At 43.0% G+C, this 12,339-nt stretch overlaps 1 protein-coding gene and 1 long non-coding RNA gene across 2 annotated transcripts in view; one reads left to right on the top strand and one right to left on the bottom strand.

The window, feature by feature from the left end:
• The window catches only part of kcnb2b (potassium voltage-gated channel subfamily B member 2b), a 29,251-nt gene that overhangs the window by 5,060 nt on the left and 11,852 nt on the right, over positions 1-12,339 (top strand). The gene's annotated exons all lie outside the window — the stretch shown is intronic.
• On the bottom strand, positions 2,111-3,256 carry LOC133143591 (uncharacterized). The gene is made up of 3 exons (XR_009710451.1): positions 3,126-3,256; positions 2,674-2,751; positions 2,111-2,574 (listed from the first exon to the last, which is right to left on the bottom strand). It is a non-coding gene; the product is annotated as an uncharacterized LOC133143591 (long non-coding RNA).

The following is a 12,339-nucleotide window of genomic DNA, read 5'->3' as shown; positions in this document are numbered from 1 at the left end:
ACGGCGCCCCGGCAACGACCCCCCCCCCCAAGTATTCTTGTTTGTATTTTTTTTATGTATTATTTATTTTTATATATACCGTCGCGTTTCTTTTCATTTTTCGGGTGTGGGGGGCGACTTATACTCAGGAGCGACGTACGTGTGTAATTATTCACAAATTTTTACTTGATCATTAACACATTACTTACTAGTAGAGTTGATCACTTCACATGTTATGTTAGAGTATCAACGTCTATGTTGTTAGACTTAAATAGTTTCCGATTCTCTAGCAAGGCCGTGAAGGCAGCGGGGTGTGGGGGGTTGGGGTGTACGTGAAGAGCGATCCAGGGCGCTTGCTTATAGCATTGTGTGTTGGCTCATATGTTGAGCTCTTGTTTTGTGAAATAAAGATACGGTTACCAAACCCACGTCTTGCCTGGTACTTTGGTAATGCTACAATATAGTTAAATAAATAATTGGAGCCGCAACTGACAAGTCTGATGTCAGCGGCGCATGGAGTTCTGGAGTCAACAGCTGGGTTTTTTTCGAGGACGAATATTTTGATGGATTTAATGATTTGGAGTGATACGGATGGTTCAATAATTTTTTTTTTTTTTTTTATATTATAGTTTGATATATAGTTTGTTGTTTACACAAAGGATGAAGAATTCGATGGATTTAATGATTTGGAGTGACACGGATGGTTCGATAAAATTGTTGTTTATATTATATAGTTTGATATATAGTTTGTTGTTTACACAAAGGATAAAGAATTCGATGGATTTAATGATTTGGAGTGACACAGATGGTTTGATAAATGTGTTCTTTATGTTATAGTTATTTGAATCACTGTTAATGTTACGTCAGGCCCGTTCTCAGCTCCTCGTTTGTGCTTGTGACGTTAGCATACCGTATCGTTTAGCCTGTTAGCCTGCATGTTGCTGATTCATGTCTGTTCTTGGATTTTGTCAAATAAATTTCCCCCAAAATGCGACTTAAACTCCGGTGCGACTTATATATCCCCGTTATGGTGCATTTTATGGCTGATGCGACTTGTACTCTGGAGCGACTTTTAGTCTGAAAAATACGGTAGTTTATTCCTACACTGGCTCTTCCACTTTGTAACTCCATTTATGTTGCGACCAAAGGCACAGATAGACACCATAAAGCTGGACTTAGCGGCAGATCTAAAGTAGGCCTCTTAATAACACATTGGCACATTAACAACGCCGAGCAACTATGTGCAATTATCCAGACTATAAAGCCCAGGAAATATGGATTCTCTGCCCCCCACCTCTCTTTCTGAGAATACCGACAAGAGATTAGGATGTGTTATTTAAATGTACCGGCACATTGTGAACGGTCAAAAGCTAATGCGGATTAGCATGCCAAGTATTAAATCAGTCGTGGAGGCAGTAATTTATCCAACCTCGGATACAAAGTTCATCCCGTCTGTTAGGGCTTCAATGTTGATTTAATCTTTGCCCCCCCAAAAAAAAAAGAAATGTAGGATTCTGTTTTACTCAACGATATTTGAAAAGAGATTGATACCGTCACATCCGGGATGTGTGACAGGTTCCCGTACCTTCTCGCTGTGGATTAAATGTGACAGTGTAAATCCCTCCTGCCTCCTGTCAGTCCGACGGACCCCCAAACCGATGTGATGTCACCCCCGCCTTAATCCGCCCCACACGCACACACATTCGTGGCAACGTTCACAAGACAGAATTAAAGTGCCTTGTTCCAGTCTTGACGAATTTGCGGCTTTGAATGCTAAACTGGGCCAAAAGCATTCTATTATCAGGAATTGAAGTGGTAGCAGTGGGCGGGATTTAAGGATCGTCAGTAAATGTATGTACATTTACATTTATAGCAATGTCTGCCATCTAGTGGTGAACACTGCAATTACAGCTTAAAACGAATCAGATCCACCAAGCAGCAGCTTTAAATTAAAAATGGTTGACTTGAGGCAAGGAGCTGTCGGCGGTGTAAAATAAGAAGTCGAAATTGACAAAGATGGTTCGGATCGATACTTTTGCCTCCATCTATCAAGTTTGTTCAATGTTAACGTCAAGCTTGTTTGGCAGTACAACGCAGTACAGACACACACACACACACCCTGTTTGTCAGATGGCGCTAAATGTTTAATGAGCATGTTGGCACAGTCCTGCTGCAGCACAACAAGAGAACACCTGAAAACTTGGTTTTGTATCTACTCATCAAGATTGTATTAGAAACATAACTTTCCATTAGTCCTTATAGGTTTTACTTTGCTGATACTTTTATTAGCCAAAATGGTGGCAATACTTTCTCCATTTATACATTGATATTATGTCCATGTATGTGTGTGTGTTTTGTGTGTCTTCTAGCCTCTGCTTGAACCCTTCAAATTGCCACCGTTCTACCTGCCACATTAACAATTTCAGTAGCTGCTAATCCGCCACGTGCGATGGCGGCTATTTAAAGTCTCGTGTCAAATTTATCATCCTGATGGCTTCATCTTCGTCTCTATATAGAAGGAGATGAATTCACATCTCTGTGGTACAAATCTGTGTGGGATCGCTTGGGAGAAGGTCAGGGAATTACACGGCGGCCCTGTTGTAAACAACAAGCATGCTAATAACAAAAGGCTTGTTAGCGCGCCACCTGGAATAGCCTCGGTTTCAACCGAGCGCCTTCCAACTATTGACTCACAGCAACGGGGCGCTCCCTCCGAAGTTCAGCTCCTCTCCGGCGTTATTTATAGCAGCCAAGAAAACGACAAGACGTAACCTAGACAACAGCAGGGAGATACTTTCACAGTTGGAAAAAAAGCATGTCATTACGTCTCTTCCTATGACACAGCTGCGTAATTATAGAGAGCGCCGATTAACTTCAGAAGGCGATGGCGGAACAGATTGTTCCGATAATAACATTGATTTTTTTTTTCCCCCTTTCATGCCAGTGCTAATCTGGACTCCAAAAAAAGTATTTTTCCTCCTCCGCGACGTGACGGCGGCGGTCATACGATGATGAAGGGCATAACAATACGACGCGCACCGGCGAGCGACTGATTAGGGGGGTTAGAGGAGTAATTACGCAGCTGTGCGGACGAGTTAATTAAAAAGAAGCCTGCGCAAAGATCGAGAGGGCGACTGTCGACTTACAGCGTTTGATTTGTCTCCGTCGTTGCCTTGACTCGAAAAAGGTTTTTAGAATGTGGAAGTGTACCTGTCGAGCAGGTCACGAATACCGGGACCCGATAGCACAGTGACCGCGGGTCAGCTCGGGGAGCAGCTGCCTTCTGTCTGGACTCTGGCCCGGGTTCTGGCTTTTAGCGTGTTTATTTCTAGGAAGGCCCAGCACCTGCTGTCTGTTCACACTGGGCTTTGGTTTCCATGTGTGGAAGACAAAGACGGGACATCCGCTCATTGTTTACGTCGTAGCAATTCAGTGTCCAAATCAGGATCTGCTTATCAATGGTTCTCCGCTAAAGTGTTCTTTTGGACTCGTTCTCTTACTTTCATTGACGTTCAACCACACCTGCGAAGTCATGGTCGCTGTATCATACCTCCTCTTCCGCTAATAAAACGCTCTGACCCTGCCACAAGAGCAATTGCACAACCACCTCGCCCCTCTCATGCTGTCATCACAGGGCATCGCTCCATCTTCACAATTAAGGCTTTTATGGCCTGGGTCGCCAGGTCCTCCCTGCGCCGGAGGAGGTGAAATGAAAGACGGAAGCTCGCAGCGGGGGAGAGGAAGGGACATCAAAAGACTGTCCGTCCTTGCTTTTATGCAAGCGGGGAAGTTTTGGGCATTACAGTTAAGAATGAGAATTGAAAGACAGCTTTTGAAAGTGGCTGAGTCAGGTGTATCCTTGGTTTTCTTTTCCCAGGGAGGAACCCCCTTGATTGCTTGACCGCAAAATCGACCTGCCAATTAATTTACCATAGCAAATTGGACGTAAGTCACCGGGGCCATTTTTATTCATTTGCGCTTCTTTATGTGCAATTTATGATTGACCTTTTAAAAAAAAGTTTTTTTTTAAAAGGTCGTCGAGATTGTGTCACCATGAATCATGCATAATTGGAACAAATCATTAAATGAATTGTATCACAAAATAATTGTCATGAACCGCAATACAACATAATCGTAATGACTTAAACCACATTGTGATTGAATCGAATCGCATCACAGTGTGAATCGTGTTGTACAATATCTCGTTTTGTGAATATACGGTACAGAGCTACGGATCACACTATTCTCTTCGATTGTTAGCCGATGACTCCGATTATCATTTGACCGAAGCAGGAAATCAATGCAGCATGATGGAAAAATACCAATCATTGACGGAGCCGTTCGTTAAAATAGCACGTTTATCTCCGCTGTAATCAAATATGTCCCGCCTCATATGATATGGAGCTTTATCCGGCCTTTGAATTTGATGTGCGGACACTTTATCTCTTTAAAAATAGCCAAGCGTTTTGTTTTGGACACTGTGTATTGGAGTGACTCCCCAATTGTATGTGATACATAACCTGCCCCCCACCCCCCCTTGAGAATGATTGATCTAAAGAGAAAATTGTGTTTCTAAATATATGTTTTTAGAGGTTGAATGTATTCTAAGGTGGAAACTGACAAGGTGGACCGTTCCCTTGGGCTTTCTTGTGCCACACTGTACTTTCCCATTCTGAATAACTAGAATGACTACAATGGAGACGTCCGAGTCACTGGGCTACTGTGGAACTTCGTTATTCATTTCGAGCCGTCGTTTGCTTTGTGTGTGTTATCGTCCTCGCTGGCAAGAAGTCCAAATAACAGAGGTTCCAAACAGTGGAACAATGCTTTTGACAGGGAGCATTAATCGGCTTTTAGTGCCGGCGCTTCCAGCAGCAATCCCTCTTAAGCTTTTTTTGTTATTTTTTTGTTTTTTCTTCCCCTCCTTGTATTTACTTCCCCTGAACAATATCACTATATTAAATGTCCTGACCTGCGCTGGACCACATACACACAAACACGCGGAGTGATCGACAGTTTACAAAGCTTGGCGCCGCCGTAGGCCTCCACCCAAGAGAAATCGCAACGACGTTCGCACAAGTTCCTCTGAAAGTCTTAATGAGATATTTATGTAGAGCTTATAAATACCACTTGGCAATGTGAAAATGGCAAAAACAGAATTCAAATGACTTCTCATTCGAACTGGACCAAAATTTATATTCCAAATGATGCTTTCTAGAGCCATACATAACAGCTAAGTCGACGACAACTAGCGCCACAGCATAACGTAGCGGTATACATCCCCACTCTGTTCCCTCTTGTTCGCTCAATGTCACGCTTACATTCCGTGCACGTCTCTCTTTATGGGGGCAGTGGAGGCCACAAGATGTGTAAGGCTGTCATATAATTGGACGGCGTTAAATTAGAGTCGCGCTAATTACGCACCGATGCTAATGGCAGTTGCCCGTCACCCATCGGCAGATTCACGGTCACAGGAGGGGGGGGGGGGGTTGTCATTGCTGGGCCCTCCAAGGAGATTGCAACTGGCGCGGAAGAACGGGTCCGTGTGGATGTTGCAGAGGCGTAGCCAAGCCGGGGCGAGCCGGGGCAGCGCCCCGGTTCGGACACCCTGCGCCTCGGTTGAAAAGAATCGAGCTTTTTTGATTCTTCATTTTCATGCCGTTTTTTTCTTTCGGTCTTGCGCGAATGTGCTTGCGCTATTCTATGTGCGCGATGTTATCCATTCACCGTTTGCCTCCCTGACCCGGATATTGTTTTAGCGATCAGCGAACGGCGTGGGTGATGTTAGATTTTTTTTCCTGTGGGCGTGCGCCCCTACTGGAAAAATTCCTGGCTACGCCCCTGGGATGTTGATTACAGAGTAGGTGAAATTGTCTGTGTTAGCTTCTTGTGCTAACCGCCACGTGCCGTTTTCTTTCTCCGTAAGAGGTGCCTCGCCGATCCAGTTGTGACAGTGTCCGGGTGAAGTGAGATAGAGCCTCCACCGCAAAAGCCATTTGGGGAGAGCTACAGAAACGAGCAATCATCATCATAATGCGGCTCCATTATCCATCTATGCCGCAATTTACCGATTCGGTCCGTTGGCTTGTGACTCGGCGCGGGCCGAACGTGATTTATACGCTGCGTTTCGACACAGCCAAATGATCTGCAGGGCCACTTTATCGGCGTAGAGATTTGTTAGAAGCTCTCCGCCACACATCGTGCATACATCATCTCCTAAATATGTATTGATTGGCCCTAAAGAAGACTTTGTAAATACTTTGCAAGCCACACAAACATCATGAGTTGGTGCAGACTTTTTTTTTAGTCACCCATTTTTAATATTTATATTTTTGCAATGCATTTTTTTTTAATTTTAGAAAGATGTTTGTGTTTTTATGGATTTTATTTTCTATTTTATTATTTTATTCAATATTTATCATATATTTATATTGTTTGCTGTATTTTGTTATATTTATTTATTTATTATTATTGTTAGTTGCAATACAAGAAAAAGTACATTAAAATTAAATGAAAATAATTGTAATTTATTTTTCAATTTTATTTATGTATTATTTGTTAAGGTCCAAATCCCAATAATTGCTGTCTAATTTGAAAGTCCAAAAATGCAATGTCATCCATGTCCAAATGTGTTTTAGATGTTTCTTTTTTTTTTTTGCGGTACATTAATGATCCACTCTGTTATTCCTGTGAGGCGTCGGCTAATTGTCGGATATGTGAACGTGCCTAACGTCTGTTCTGGGAAACGGAGATTCTGAAAGCTCTTAGAGCAGCACTTTGCCTCCCATCACGGCCAAGCGAAGGCTTCTTTCAAATACACTTGTTGCGAGACGCACACAGCCGAAGGGCGTAATGGCTCTGCGGCGTGCATATGTGATGAGCACAAAGTGACTGGAAGAGAGAAAAAAAAAAACATCGGATGCGAGATTTCAAGGTGTCACATTGAGATTTATCTTCCCAGTTGATCGATAGACTTTATTTTGCTAAGCCACACCCAGGAAATACATGCCAGCCAATCACAGCGTAGTATCATTAAACATTTGATTTATTTTTATTTTATTGTAATTTTTATCATTTTATATATATATATTTATCTTGTTTTCATTTTAAATTATTTTTTGAATGCATTTTGAATATTACTTACACAAATGTGGTTCAGTACATGCGGGCAACTGTACGACTTGACCCAAACTGAACTCGGGATGACATAATGCACAATGTTGTGTCTTCCCCCCCCCCCCCCCCCCCCCCTGCTCATGTATGGAAATGAGCGAGACACGCTGCGTGCACATATTGATAATAATCAGTTGGTGGTCAATTGCCTCTTTAGCTACAGACACAATAGCACATGGCATCCATAATTCATAACCCACTTACGCTCTGAGTGTGTGTACCTTTTACGCAGCCTTTTTTTCACAGGTTTAGAATGTGCCGATTTTCTGCTTGTTTCATGTATTTTTGCCTGAGGTACGTATCAGTGGATGATATCGGTATCATAGAGGAGTACTCGATACCTTAAAATAAGCCTGATAGTTGCTCGGACACTAAAAGGTCGGACGAACGTTCGTTGCCGTTAAGCGTAATAAGCGGAAATTTGGAGTGGTGTGTGAAAGACCCGCTCAGATAGAATTCTACGAACCACACACGTATGATCACACACACACACACACACACACATAGGTCCTAAAAGTCTTGTCGTAAGCACTTTGTCGATTTCCCGCCGAGAGAAAACTCCTCCTGAAATTAGAGGTTGAATTTTGACTTTTAGCTTGATTGACAGATAAAATCCGCTGGCTGACTTCGTTTTTGCTCAGCTGTGGTCTTTTTCCATGATGTTTGAAGGATGGGGTGACATTTAGCGAGCTTTTGTAGACGAGCTTTTTGTGTCCTGCCAGTTGGATTATTGCCCGACGTGCGGTCGAAATCGCTGCACTTGTCAAATCCTTGAAAAGCACCAAGGTCCATCAATGGCTTACATCGACTTTTGGGGTTGCGTCTGCCCGGAAGACAGAATGATTTTGAAGTTACGCTTCCTGTTTAAGAAAAAATAATAATAATTCCATTATGTAGATGTTAGCTTTTGATCTTGAGATACAACTTGGCATCATTGGCATGACAGTAAAAAGAAATGCCATACTGACTATGTGATTGAGAGAAAGCAGGGGAGACCAAGTATAGACCCTTGAGGGAGACCACTGGTGAGAGGCAGTGTTGAAGACCTTACAGGTATATTTTATATTATATATTTTTTTATCATTCATCATTAGATTCATTTTATAAAACAACTTTTTTTAATCCCTTACAACAATTAAAGTTTCAATTATAACTTTTGACTTTTTTATATTTTCGATTTGGTGTCTTATGTTGTAATGTGTTAAAATATATATATATATTAGGGATGCACCGAAATAAAAATTCTTGGCCGAAACCGAAAACCAAAAATGAGGAAACCAAGGCCGAAAACCGAAACCCCGAAAGAAATGATTGTCAGTTATTAGCACCACAGCATTTATGGCTACATGTGTACTAACCTCACTAAAATCAAGGCATTGCAATAAACCAGTTACAAAAGTATGAAAATATTTATTTAGCACTGACATTACAAATATGCACAATATAAAGTGGGCGTGCTCGGTGTCAGTTTCCTTTTCTGTGTCGCCTTCTCATATTCAGAATGGAGATCGGGATGTTTGGATTTCAAGTGATGAATTAAACCCGACGTGGAGAAACGTTTTGCAGATGCACCCTCTCTTGAAATTTCAGCATTGCATGTTTTGCAAATCGCTATCCGTGGGTCTTTCTCTGAGATAGTGAAATCAGTCCACACCGCAGACATGCTGGCTCTTATGCCGTTTTCCCGCGTGCTGGCTGCGCTGTTTGCTCACGTCATCACAAGTTTCGGCCGTGTTGTTTCGGTGATTTAGGTCTTTCGGCCAAAACCGAAAATGCACTTTTGGGTCATTTTCGGCCGAAAAGCTTCGGTGGCCGAATTTTCGGTGCATCCCTAACATATATATATGTACATGCCAATTACGTGGTTAAATCCTTGAATTTTGCATGTTGTTGCTCCTCGAGTAAATCAAAGTTATTGTAGCTGAGCTCCTCGACTGTAGCTTCTCCTTCTCCTCCTCGCAAGTGATTTATTCGTTAAGTAGCCGCAGCAGCGTGCTCCGCAGGCAGGGCATCATTTTCTCCACTGTACCTTTATGTTTGCCATTGTCGTACGGCTCACATAAGCGCTGTGAATTTTTGTTTATTTTTATTTTTTTGGGTGGGGGGTGTAGAATGAATATTTGATTGGGGCTCTTAATGCAGAGCGAGCGTTCGGGATGAAGAGGCGTCCGGTGGGCGGGAGAGCAGCGAGCCGCATCGCCGTCCGGGCCTTTGGCATCGGGCCAACACGGCCAAGAGAGCTTTTACTGTACCCACTCTTCTACTTGTCTATCTGCTCTCTGGTGTGGTTTTCCCACTTCTTCGCCGAGTAGCTACCTTTTTTTTTTAAATTTCATTTTTTGCCTTGCTGTATTTTCCCATCAGACTTTTACAGCAAGCGAACTGCAGTGTAGTCGAGTGGAAGTCACGGAACTGGCGCATGAAGCAAACTGCTTCTAAACATTTTGGAACCGCGGTGCAACCTTCACCATCTTTCCCCACGCTTCCTCGCTGCCCTATGATTAGCCCCCCCCCACCGGCAACAGAAAACAAAACCTCTTGTCTTCCTCTTCCTCTTTTTTTCCGCATCCCTATTATTTGCTCTTCTCCAGCCGGAAGACACAATTAGGGAGGCCACCGCACCGGGTCTGTCCGCGACCTCCCCCATAGACGGGAAAGTGGCCGTGGAGAGCTTACAAAGCGTGTCTTCCGGCCAGAGGGAAAGGGAGAAGTGTGTCCTGACTGTCCACACCTGTTGAGATTTGACCACAAGGGCTAATTAGCATGGTATTATGCAAAAAAAATGCAAAAGCACAAAAGAAAAAAAACCCCGCCGACAAGGATAGGCCTCCATTTTTATTCAAACAAGATTTTATTTATTATGTGCATGTGATAATGACGACAACCACGACGACATCCGCTCGGTATTCCTGACTCAGCGCTTTTTTTACAGTCCGCCCTCTGTTGTTCCCATGTGACTCAGATTGATGTTTAATCGATTGCTTTGTTCGCCGTCCAGAAAGACGAGTGTTTATTGGACATTGGCATCGGGGTTGATGAAGTCATAAGGTCCCGATAGGTAAACCGACATTTTGCCGTTTATTGCGTCATATTTCAGGTCTTCTGTTTTCACGACTCTGATTTAGATCACTGGCCACATACTGCACAACTTTGTGTCCTCAAAACTTTTTTTGTTCCCTCCTGACGTGATCCCGCCTCTCGCATAAACACCGGCATATTTATATAAAAGCCAAATGACTTTGTGATGTCATAATTAGCCGTGATTGATTCCCTCCGTCGGTGTTGTGCACTTTGGTTTCTAAGAGGATCATTATGCAAATTGTCACAACTGTCAGGGGCCACGATACAAACTCATTAATGGCTTCCACAAAGGTTCCTTGTGAATTTTTTTTTTTTTTACAAGACCTCGAGCCCCCCCTCCCCTAAAAAAATGGGAGTTATTCTTAGCCGCCTCCTTGGCAACACCGCTGCCATGCGTACACATCCATAGATACGAGCTCGGCGGGTTTTACCTCCCATCGGAGAGGGCGAGGAAGGAAGTCATGGTTGGTATGACTTTTCGAGCTTCGTAAAAGTGTGATCACGACTTGGCCAGATGTTTGGCGATACGTAAGCCCTCCTGTAAACATCCCGCCGATACCTTAAGCTTCTTATGGACTCCTCTTCCATTGCGCTCGTGACATACGATCGCTTACAGCTAAACACCTCCGGCTTATGTCGGCGCCGCTAACCGAATGTTGGGTCGAATGGCTTTTAATCAAGCTCCGATTCCCAACACACAACTCTGGGCTAGCGGTAAAGGACGCAATTGGGTTTCTTGGACTTGGACTTTGATGCATAAAGATTCAATTAACACCATGAAAGATAAATGTGGACAGAGATTTTGTTCTGACAGTTGCCGTTTTGTCAAACTCATGTAGTACAGCGCCAACTACTGGCAAGGAGGACTTACATCAGTTTTTCGTCAGCCTCCATGAGTAACAGATATTTTGATATAAGATACCGATATCTTGTATCTGTAACATCCCTAGTTTGTACCGTGCTATTGTTAGCAATATTAGCGTATCACAAGCTAGCGATAGCATGGGAATGGCTAGCCACAATTAGCTTCTCTTTCTTGAAGTCTTCCTTAAAATGAAGTCTTAAGGGACGAGATTCAGTTATATTTCTCCTTTGGCTCCAATAAGTTTTGGTACAGCAAAGTTTACGACATCTCGTCAAGGATTTGTCGCTAGCCGCTGGCGTCTTACCTCCTTATATATCCTCGCAAACTTTATTTACCCGCTTTGACGGCGGCTTAATCTTGGGTTACAAGATGTATTTGAATGAATGAATTTTAAAAGGCTTATTTGAAGCCCTTTCTTTGGGGCCCTTGCAACCATGAGGTCACCGTTTTTTGGCGAGTGATATTCATGCGTGGGCGTTGGAGTGTGTCCGGATGAAGCATTTTCCCTATGATTCCATAACAATATAAAAAAAAAAAAGCAAGCGAAGGAGAAGGCACTTGGAAGTCCAGAACCTTTCAGACTAATAGAGTGCTCACATGGCCTGCCAACAAGGAACCATCCCAAAAAATATGACCGGCATAGTTTGTGAGGCGACGTTGTTTTTTTTTTTTAATATCTACAATAAACCGGGAGTGGCATTCAATAGCTTGATTTTTTTTTTTCACTCTTATCTGAAGGCACTGCTTTTGACATTGAGGCACACACATATACGTCCTAATGGTGGGAATCAGGCAGTGGGGGTGGGCGGTAAAGTGAAGGTCACCTTGCGTGTGGCCCCCAGTTGATACGCCATAATCTCCTCTTTTATTTTTTTATGGGACGCCACGTTCTCCGAGGAGATCCTCTGCTGCGGCTCTGAACGCCTGATCAATACACTAAATCACAGCGTCTCATTATAGCTCTCCTGGGCTTGTGTGTATGTGTGTTTTATGCCGGCCGGGCTTTATGAGGTGTGCCAATGCGCCTTTGGCGTGATTCAGTGCATATTTTATGTTTATGTGTCGTGCTATTATTTGCTCGGTTCAGAGCTCATCAACAAGACATCAAATTAAGGAGATTTGTCCTGGCTGACTCACCTTAGTATGTAGTTTTATTAACCTTTATATTTTGCATTATATATTTATAATATCTTTTTATGTGTTGTTTATTATTTTATATTATTCTACTTTATTCTATATAT

The sequence above is a fragment of the Syngnathus typhle genome, linkage group LG19 (assembly GCF_033458585.1).
Source record: "Syngnathus typhle isolate RoL2023-S1 ecotype Sweden linkage group LG19, RoL_Styp_1.0, whole genome shotgun sequence".
Classification (NCBI taxonomy): Eukaryota; Metazoa; Chordata; class Actinopteri; order Syngnathiformes; family Syngnathidae; genus Syngnathus; species Syngnathus typhle.
This window is presented reverse-complemented; position numbering and strand designations above follow the sequence as displayed.